Raw genomic sequence first — 10,806 nt, 5'->3', positions numbered from 1 at the left:
AGAGAATTTTGTGAACAAAATAAAATTCTTTACATGTCATTAAAATGTTCTAATTACCTGTTTAGAGAAAATAAACTGTTATTTTTCCTTCAAAATATACAACTAAGAGATCATATTTGAAATACTTTATCAGAGTATGAGAAAACTGCATACTCATTTTTATTTTATGCCATTTTCAATTGACCAAGTATTTTTATTTTTTAACATTTTATTTTTTAAAAAAATTTATTGGAGTATAGTTGATTTACAATGCTGTGTTAGACCAAGTATTTTTTTTTTTTTTTTTTTTTTTTTGTGGTATGCGGGCCTCCCACTGTTGTGGCCTCCCCCATTGTGGAGCACAGGCTCCGGACGCGCAGGCTCCGGACGCGCAGGCTCAGCGGCCATGGCTCACGGGCCCAGCCGCTCCGCGGCATATGGGATCCTCCCAGACCGGGGCACGAACCCGTATCCCCTGCATCGGCAGGCGGACTCTCAACCACTTGCGCCACCAGGGAGGCCCTAGACCAAGTATTTTTATACAAATTATTTTATTATTGTCAATTCTGCTTTTTAAATATTTTGGAAAGAAAAATAAAACACTTATCTTACCAGTCATGATGGGCTAAGAACAACGATGGTTTATTTCTCATTTATACCTGATGCTTATCTTGATTCTCTGGTGGTTTTGCTATAACTTGTCTGCACTCACAGACCCAAACTGATGGAGCCTCCTTTCTCCAGAACACTTCTGTTGTTATGACACAGAGAGATTTGCAAATTGCATATCAGTTCCTAAAACTTCAATGGCAAAGCAAGACACATGGCCACAGCTAGATTTAAGAGGACAGTGACATGTCATTCTACTGTATCACTTAACTACAGCAAACAATAAGCTTATGTTTCTGTGGATTTACTGGGTAATGGCTGATTTAGGCTGGGCTTGGCTGGATGTCTCTGCTGTTTATATTGGGCTCTTATACCTCAGACCTCAGCTCTAACTCAGATATCCATCTCCTTTTTCCTGAGGCACAGGCCTGTTCAGGCATGTTCTGCTCATAACAATGGTAGAAGTGCAAGAAGGCAAACAAATATATGAAAGTCCTTGTAACACCTAAACTTGGAACTGGCACAATGGCATTTCCATTTTATTCAAATGTCCAAAGCAATTCACAAGGCTAAACACAAATCCAGGGACAGGAAAATATGATCTGCCCCTTTAGTAGGAGAAACTGTGACATCACATGACAAAGGTTGCAGATACATGGAGGGATGAAAAATGTCAGCCATTATTCAATCTACCACATTACCATGTGACCAACGGAGGGAAGTAGAAATATTTGTCAATATCCCTTTATCTACCACAGAGTACATTTTACACATTAATCATAAATATTAAAATTGATTCATCAAGTTTCAAGTAAAAAATATTTCCAATAAAATAAGAAATGTATCCTTAATTTAAAGAATGACTCTTTATATATTGATAAATAATGTAATTTTCACATAACTAATATAAGTACATAGAATGGGGGAAATTTTACCTCATTTAGTACTCCTTTGATTGAAAATGGCAGAAAACCTGACTCTTAGAGGCTTCTGATCTGTAATAAATCATTGTTTCTTTTGTAATCCATGACATCTTCTAAAATGGATGTCTCTTGTAGGACTTTTCTTTCAGGGTCTGCTCTTCTTTAATAGGTCATTGATTGCAGCCTGGGAATTTAAATCTGTCTAATAATGACTGCTCTGCCTACGTCTTGATCTCAGCTTTTTGACTTCTGCCCAGGGGTAATTTGAAATCATGGCCAGTGGCTGGTAGGCACCATTACTACTCCCTTGCCTATATGCTGTATTTCATTAGTATTCTTTTTGGTGATGAAGACAAACTTTGTGTGATACATCAACCTTTATGGGCAGAGAGCTAGCTGTGAAAGATACTCAGACCTAAGGATGGCATAATCTTCAATGTCTTCTTTAGATCTGGCCAAAGAAGGTAATGGAATAAAAAAAGAACCTTCCAGAGGGCAAAGCCAAGACCTAATCACAGAGAGTAAAATATGGGCATTATAAAACAATATTTTATACCACTAAGAGAGAGGGTCTTCAAAACACCTGCCCAGCAGTATTTTAGATTTGCTATGGATCTTTGACTATTGTCTACCCTTTTATGAAGTAAATCGTAGTATTTATGGCAGCTAGTTGACCCTCTTGGGCCATTCTATATTCTCATACTTTAGTTCTTAGGTATGTGGATCGAGAGGAGCCACATCCAGACCTGATGTATAGATTCTCATGAAATCCTAGACCTTTAATCTGAGTCTTGATGGGGTGAAAATTTTAGTGTCTCCCCTGAAAATGTGTAAATGTGTTTTGTATGCAGAGGAAGTGAATGTACGAAAACAATAGACAGTAGATTGTATTATTGTTTACAGTTATATACTTCCTTACCACAAAAGAGACTATATATTCCTAGCCATTCCCACCTCCATGTAACTAATGTACTCCCCTGCATCGTGGTCATGTAATTTGATTTTCTGCCCACTGGAAAAGAGAAAGTATAAGTCAAGTATGTCATATCCAATCAGTAGATTTAAGAGCCATTATATGGCTTATTCATTTCTCTTTCCCCTGACACACAAACAAGGTAAAACTATACCCTTAGCTTGAATCCCAAGTTAAAGGATAAGTGAATCAAAGCTACAAAGCTGCAGCGAACATACAGCCAACATGTCACATGAGTGAGCTGCAAATATTTGTTAAATGTATGACACTGAAATTTAGAGATTGTTACCATAGGCTTACTTAATAAAAACTGACTAATATCCCTTGCCTCTTTAAAAAATAAAATCCTCTCTGTAATAAGTACTACTTTAAAGAGAATTGTCTCTTTTTATTAAAACTTAAGGGCCTCCCTGGTGGCGCAGTGGTTAAGAGTCCGCCTGCCGATGCAGGGGATACGGGTTCGTGCCCCGGTCTGGGAGGATCCCATATGCCGCGGAGCGGCTGGGCCCGTGAGCCATGGCCGCTGGGCCTGCGCATCCGGAGCCTGTGCTCCGCAACGGGAGAGGCCACAACAGTGAGAGGCCCACATACCGCAAAAAGAAAAAAAAAAAAAAAAAAAAAAAAACTTAAAAAAAATCAAAAATTGAAACTAAATTTGTGGATAAGACTCCACACTCCCAACACAGGGGGCCCGGGTTTGATCCCTGGTCAGGTAACTAGATCCCACATGCATCCGCAATTAAGAGTTCATATACCCCAACTAAGGAGGCCATGTGCCACAAGTAAGGAGGTGGCAAGCCACAACTAAGGAGCCCTGGAGCCACAACTAAGACCAAGGGTAACCAAATAAATAAATACATAAATACATAAATAAAAGAAATGAAGGCCAGGGGCATGCAGCCCCCACTGCCAAAGAAAGAAAGAAAGAAAGAAAGAAAGAAAGAAACTAAATTAGGCTAGAACTAACTAATATCCTGACTGTTGTGTGTGTGTGTGTGTGTGTGTGTGTGTGTGTGTGTGTGTGGTACATGGGCCTCTCACTGCTGTGGCCTTTCCCACTGCAGAACATAGGCTCCAGACGCGCAGGCTCAGTGGCCATGGCTCACGGGCCCAGCCGCTCCGCGGCATGTGGGATCCTTCCAGACCGGGGCACGAACCGGAGTTCCCTGCATCGGCAGGCGGACTCCCTACCCCTGCGCCACCAGGGAAGCCCCCCTGACTGTTTTTGACTGAGTATTCTAATGCTATAGATTCAGTAGTCACAGGAGTCTGTGCCCCAGCTACTATAGAAAATAGCAAAACAATTCTTTTGTTAGTGGATGAAAATCACTTTCTGTCCTAGAAAGAATTTTGCTTCTTTAGCCCTACTTAATCTCAGCTAGTTTCACGTTTTGGCATATGTTATTTATAATTAAAAGAATGTTAACATATTTACTTGGAAAATTGATGTAAAAATACATAATAAGCAATATGGAGAACTTAGTGATAACTGAAAAAGCCAGATTATAAGTGATCTTATAATAATTTTGATTTAGATGTAATATTCCTTCTTATCTGCTAAAGTTCTTTCATTTTCTCATCTTTTGTAATTATATATATTTTATTATCTAAACCCAAGTCTATTTTTTGCCCTTATAGATTCTTTCTGTTATATTAGATCTTATATTACATTGTGCCTTCCATTTTTATGTTTGCACTACTATATTAATTTTTCTTATTGTGCTTATCTCTGAAATTACTTTTTTCAGCCTATGATGGAAATCTAAGCTCTGAAATTTAGGAGGAATATTTCTATTTTAACTTGCTTACAAATTACTTCACTTTAAAATATATAACTTGGATTCAATTTCTACCTTGAATACTGAAAAAATGAGTGAGACATTGACAGAAATTTTATTTGGAGACTTAGTCGTTATCTCTTTAAAATGGAGGTATTAAAATCCAGCTCATATGGTAGTACTATGAGAAGCAAATGATAAAATATTTCTCAAAGAATTAGCTTGATATCTGATACATGATGAGTCTTCAACTTTTGTAAGGACAAGACTGTTTCCATTAAAAACAATAATACTGTAGTTGTAGCTCAGTTTGTAATAGGAGGCCAACAATAGAGACTTGAAAGGTAAGTCTAACTTTCAAAAATGGTTCAAGAGTCTCAGGGAGACCTGTTCAGAAGTCAACACAAAGATATAAAACCAGGGAATTGATTCCAGGGAAGCCCAGCAACAAAGCAAGTGGGATGCAACCATCATCAACAGACTAACAATGAAGGAACTAAGTACTTGGGAGATACAGATTGGAAGGCAGGCGTGATGGGTTTATAGAAATAGTGGGGAACTAAGCAGAACTCAAAGGTAAGGATTCAGAAAAAAGTTTGAAAACAAATAAACAAGGAAATGAAAAATAGGTTTGGACATAGAAATCAGAGGGCAAGGAATGAGTCTGGCATTGGGGATCTTTGCAAAAGCCTACAGGTAAAAAATGAAGGCTAAGCCTCTAGTAAGACAACTAGAAGCTAACATTATAAGCTACTGATCTAAAGGTCCTTATATATGTCCCTGCTTAAAAGTAGTTTCAGTTTCAAGGATTAAGCAGTTCATTAAAATAAACTTTTCTGCATATACTTACTGCCATGTATAATCACTGGATAATGTGTCTTTGTTGACATACTCTACCAGTAATGGGTTTTCCCTCACCCCATTTCAAATAAAGATTGCTCCAAAGAATTCAGATATTTGTCTTTTCTATTTACATAGGCACATATAATGTGTGTGTGCATATTTAATTGTGTATTTGAATAGTAGGAAGATCTATGAGAGAGACTGAAAGAATGCATATTTGATGTGTGTGTGTGTGTGTGTGTGTGTGTGAAAGAGAAACTAAGAAAGATGAGCTTTAGAACTAACATGAAGTCACCCAGTTCACGCACACACCCAGTGCACCAATCTACACTGCAACAATTCTGGTAGTTCACTTGCCACCTCTAAGATGAGGACAGTCAAAAAGAGCAAGTTTAAGAGAAGTTCCTTCAACTTCTGAATAGTTCTAGCTATTAGAAAGCAGCTTTTTGTGTTATAACAGAAATTTCCTTCCTGCAATGTTTCAAAGCATATTAGCTCTACACTTCCTAACTCTCTGGATTTTTTTTTAATGTGGCAACTCTTCAAATATTTGAAGATTGCACTCATGTACCCATGTAATCACCACATTAATTTTTCCCCATTAAACGGTCCCATTATTTTCCAAATATTTCAGTGTCATGATGTCATAAATCTTTATCCTGGATCCCATTTCTAGAATGGTCCTAGAGTTATTTTTAAAATGTAATAGGCAAAAGTGAGAAACGGTCCAGATATGGTCAAATTTTTAAACTGTATTGTAAAATGATTTTCTTCTTCATTTTGAGTCCTAAACATACACAATTCAGGCTAGTTTTTTTGTTTAATTTTTTGGCAGCCATCACACTGTCAACTCATATTGATCTTGTAATCAGTACATCACCCTGTCATCCAATGCATTAGATTTCCCTTTGAACCACTGACATATGCATCCATTATAGCACTTTTCACATTTTATGGTAGTTATTTATGTGTCTTCCCTACTAGACTGTGAGTTTCTCAAGGGTAGCAACTATGCCTTACTCATCTTTGACCTAGTAATTTAAAAAAGTAAAAAATGTTTGTTGAATAAAAAAAGAAATACGAAAATTTGCTAAGCATGCTTTCTATTTTTTAAAAATTCAAGACATTGAATATATTCTTCATGATAGCACACAGACATGTACCTAGAGATCTCCTTTCAGATTAATGTTCATCCTCAAAAACATTCCTTTTTTTAAAGCCTTTTAACAAGTTACAAGTATACTTAACTGTTCATGAATATGTACAGTATACATAATATACCCCAAAACATGAAGATTTTTGAAACAGTTGTCCTATATCTAAAACTTTCTCTTGAACTAAGAATCTGATAATGTATTGAACAATGAAAAAAAAGGAGATAAAAAGTTGCATGGCTTCTTTTGAGAAAGCATATGATCACTTATACTTTTCCTATTTCTTTTCTATATCTCATTCTTTCCATGTCTCTCAATTGTCACATAACCTCTATGTAATAAACAATTCTAGAATTTTGCTAGAGAATAATGATAATTTACTGAATTCACCTTGTCCTTCTCTATGAAAATTGTAACATCTTTCCTTATTCTTCTTCTGGATTCTTCACTATTACTTAAAAAAACACTATAGTTTGGCAGTTTGTACTTTTTTTTCCTCCACGTATAGGATAAAAGTACAAAATGAAGCCAGATAATTTAGACTGTTTTCTTTTTTTGTTTTAAATCAAGAAAGGATTTTGGCCTTTATATTGTAAGGAATTTCAACATCTTTCTGTGTCCATCTGCTCTAATATTTAAATCTAAGGATCATCTTTTTAAAGTAACCCCCCAATATAGGTGTTCTGTTTCTGTCAGCCATCTCAGCAGTTTATCTCATGTGCCTCTAAAGAAAGATTTCTCCCTGAGTAGTTCTTATTCATGATCCTTCTAAAGAAAGATTTCTCCCTGAGTAGTTCTTATTCATGTTCCAAACACAATTAACTTCCTCAGTAGTTGAACAGCATAATCAGATTTATATTTCATTTGTATTTCAGTCTTTTTGACATTATTTGAATGTTTTGTGATTTTTTTAACTATGCCAGTATATGCTGAACCACTGTCTAACAGGCAAGCATTTGATGTTAGCCATCACTGCTTTGTTCTCAAGGAAAATCTGTTTACCGTCATACTATGTTTAGAAGTTCCCTTGCCCCAACAAAGAGTGGGGGAAGCAAATCTCTGAGAGAAATGAACGAACTGTGATACTAGGCTTTTCAAATATCTACTGCAGAGGTTGAGGATGGCAGAGATTAAGAACAGAGAAGTTTGGCTGCAATCTTGCAGAAGCCCATAGGTTACATGGTCAAGAGATTAATCAGAAGGTCTTTATAAAAATTGGACTTAAAATCTGACATTTTAGTGGGAAATTGATCTTGAATAGGACCCAACAAGTGACGGAGTCTAGGGAATATTCAAGTTATACTTGCAGATACCTTTGGGGATGGGCAGAGGTGGTATTTCCTGCTAGTACATGTATAGGTGTTGGGTGTATTGCTTATGATGCAGACATTCCTACAAATATGGAATATTTGTCCTCACTGAGAGGTGAAGCCCACAAGATTTAGTTGTATACAAAATTATATAGTATTGCCTTTTGGAGATTAAGCTGAAGTGCTAGAAGAGCATACCTGTGATCCATTCTTGTATAGCTTTTTATTCTTCTTCAACCCTTTGCTATAGGTATTGAATGAACTTTGATCTTGATTACATGTCTATAGTAATACTGGCCTTATTGCATAAATCTTATTTGAGATTTTACTATCATGGCTACTGTGAAAAAGAGTTAGAATGATCTGCTGCTTGAACTCCTGGACAGTATTGACCATCATTTCTCTTCCTACTGGTCTGAAATAGAGCTGCCAGTTCTCCTTATATCTGTTGGCCATCTACTGTCAGTAGAGATGGGACTCTTCATCCTACCAAGATGATTTGTTACAATAAAAAAAAGGACCTTCAGCAATGTTTTGCTAGAAGATACATTCCCTAGCAAAAACAGACATCTTCATCTTTATAACTCTGATTAGCTACCTAACTCTCTTAATATGTAAAATAGGCATACTAATAATATCTACTTTATATGTTTGCCATTATGAGAATGTACTGATATTTAATAAGGGTGCAATAAATGGTAGCTATTGTTACTCCCCTATGATCTCTTGTGTTTCTTTCAAAATTCAACATGTTCTTCCACAGCTGAGCAAGAAGGAACAAAATAATGTATTTAGTTTGGGTGAAATGATCTGTTTTAGAATCAAGGGATGGAGGAAGGTTTTAAAAATATTTTAAAATTATTCTGCACTTTTCTACTCACATTGATTCTGAAACGTATAAGCATATTTACTTAAACATTTCAAAGGTGTAAGCACATTAATAAAAGTATATTTTCTGTTTTAGAACACACAAGAATCTCACTTTGTATAAAGTATAATAACTTCATATGTCTCTAGATAAGCCATTTCTTTAATAAATATTTATTGAGTACCTACTATGTGCTGAACAAAATAAACATGGTCCTTACTTTCATGGATTGTGCTTTCTAATAGGGAAGACATAAAATAATCAAATAATCTCAAATAGAAACAAAATTACAAATTTATATAAATTATAGGGAGGGAATGATAAGGGTATTAATAAATTATAGAAGAAAGAAGCAATCTAATTTGGACTTGGGAAGGCCAGGAGGTGAAGAGGTGGTAGTTGAAAGATTACGAGCTACAGGTTTTGCTTCCTATGCCAATACTAGGTCTTATGAATAATTCTTTTGTGATGAAAATACTATCTAATTATTTATTGTGAAAGTATATATTTTTAACATCTTTATTGGAGTATAATTGCTTTACAATATTGTGTTAGTTTCTGCTATATAAAAAAGTGAATCAGCTATATGTATACATATATCCCCAAATCCCCTCCCTCTTGAATCTCCCTCCCACACTTCCTATCCCACCCCTCTAGGAGGTCACAAAGCACCAAGCTGATCTCCCTGTGCTATGTAACTCCTTCCCACTAGCTATCTATTTTACATTTGGTAGTGTATATATGTCAATGCTACTCCCTCACTTCATCCTAGCTTACCCTTCCCCCTCCCCGTGTCCTCAAGTCCATTCTCTATGTCTGCGTCTTTATTCCTGACTTGTCCCTAGGTTCATCAGAACCATTTTTTTTCCTTTTTTTGTTTTAGATTCTATACATATGTGTTAGCTACGGTATTTGTTTTTCTCTTTCTGACTTACTTCACTCTGTATGACAGACTCTAGCTCCATCCACCTCACTACCAATAACTCAATTTCTTTTCTTTTTATGGCTGAGTAATATTCCATTGTGTATATGTGAAAGTATATTTTTTGAAATCCAAGTCTATGTGCTTTTCTCATGTATGAAGATGTGAAATGAAAAAGATAAGCTTTTAGTTTCTTAAAACTTAGAAACTTTGGAGATTTCATATTACAAGAGTTGCTTCTTTCTGTGCCTTGGTAAATGAAAGCATTATTTATCAACAGTGCAAGGATTAATTAGCAAATGTTTAAATTTTTTTTGAATAACTGATTAGTGCTAACACCACTATTTATAATGTAGTCTTGTTAAAATTAACTTGAAATTTTGTGCGTTGTTCCCAGACAAGCTGCTAGAGGATCTAAAATTTTCTCAGTCTCTATGAACACACTGTATTTAGCTGACAGGTCACCTGTCATTTATAATTAATGTCAGAAAAGCAATAAAACAAAATGACAAGTTTTGCACCTGATATAACTTATCTTCTCTCAGGTCTCTCCTTAAATATCTTATTGCTCTTTATCTTCACTGGCATGTACTTTCTACATTTTGCTTCATATTGTATTGCTTTCTTAAAAAAAAATCTCTAGCCATTTGATTCTATTTTCTTGCATTGTGCTTTGGTATCATGGAACAACTTTTTCTTAATTAAGAAATAATTAAATTCAGATGTCACTTACAAATATCTACTTCTTGTCTCTTCTTGTACTTCACTGGAGAAGACAATCTGTTGGAACAGCTGCATGAACCACAAAATCGTCTTTGTACTTAGAGGCTGAACTATTTTAACTGCAATAAAATTTGCATTACAACTGCCAATACCCAGATGAATATATTGTTTCATGGTCTTATCTATTTTGTATCTCTCTGAGTAGCAGGAGATCTCAACACCCCTGTGCCAGACCTCATTTCCATATCACCAGCATTTCTTAAAAGCTTTAGAAAATCAGCAAAGAAAGCTAAATTCAAAAAAACAAGGTGAAAATTTAAAATAAAGGATAGGGGAAAGATGCCTGAGAAATAAAATTATCTGCTGAGGAGACAGTATATATCTAAAGAAAGCAGTGAATAATAAAGATGCTTAAGAACTGTTAGATAATATGGCAATCCCTTGATGCACTTTATGTAATTTTCATCTGTCAGTGGATATTCCACTTTCTCCAAATGGAATACAATTTTCAAAACTAAAGAGAAGAGCAAGATGTCACAATCAGCAAAAATCAAATCCCAATCTCTAATTCAAGTAAAGATGAATAGAGAAGAAAATGTAAATATCGAGAAAGAAAATGTCATAAATATTAGCTTATTAAAATGAGATTTTATGCAAATCAAACCATACCTCACACCTGTTGGAAGACTATCATCAAAAAGACAAGAGATTTCAAGTGTTGTCA

This window comes from Mesoplodon densirostris, chromosome 5 (assembly GCF_025265405.1).
Source record: "Mesoplodon densirostris isolate mMesDen1 chromosome 5, mMesDen1 primary haplotype, whole genome shotgun sequence".
NCBI classification, from domain to species: Eukaryota; Metazoa; Chordata; class Mammalia; order Artiodactyla; family Ziphiidae; genus Mesoplodon; species Mesoplodon densirostris.
This window is presented reverse-complemented; position numbering follows the sequence as displayed.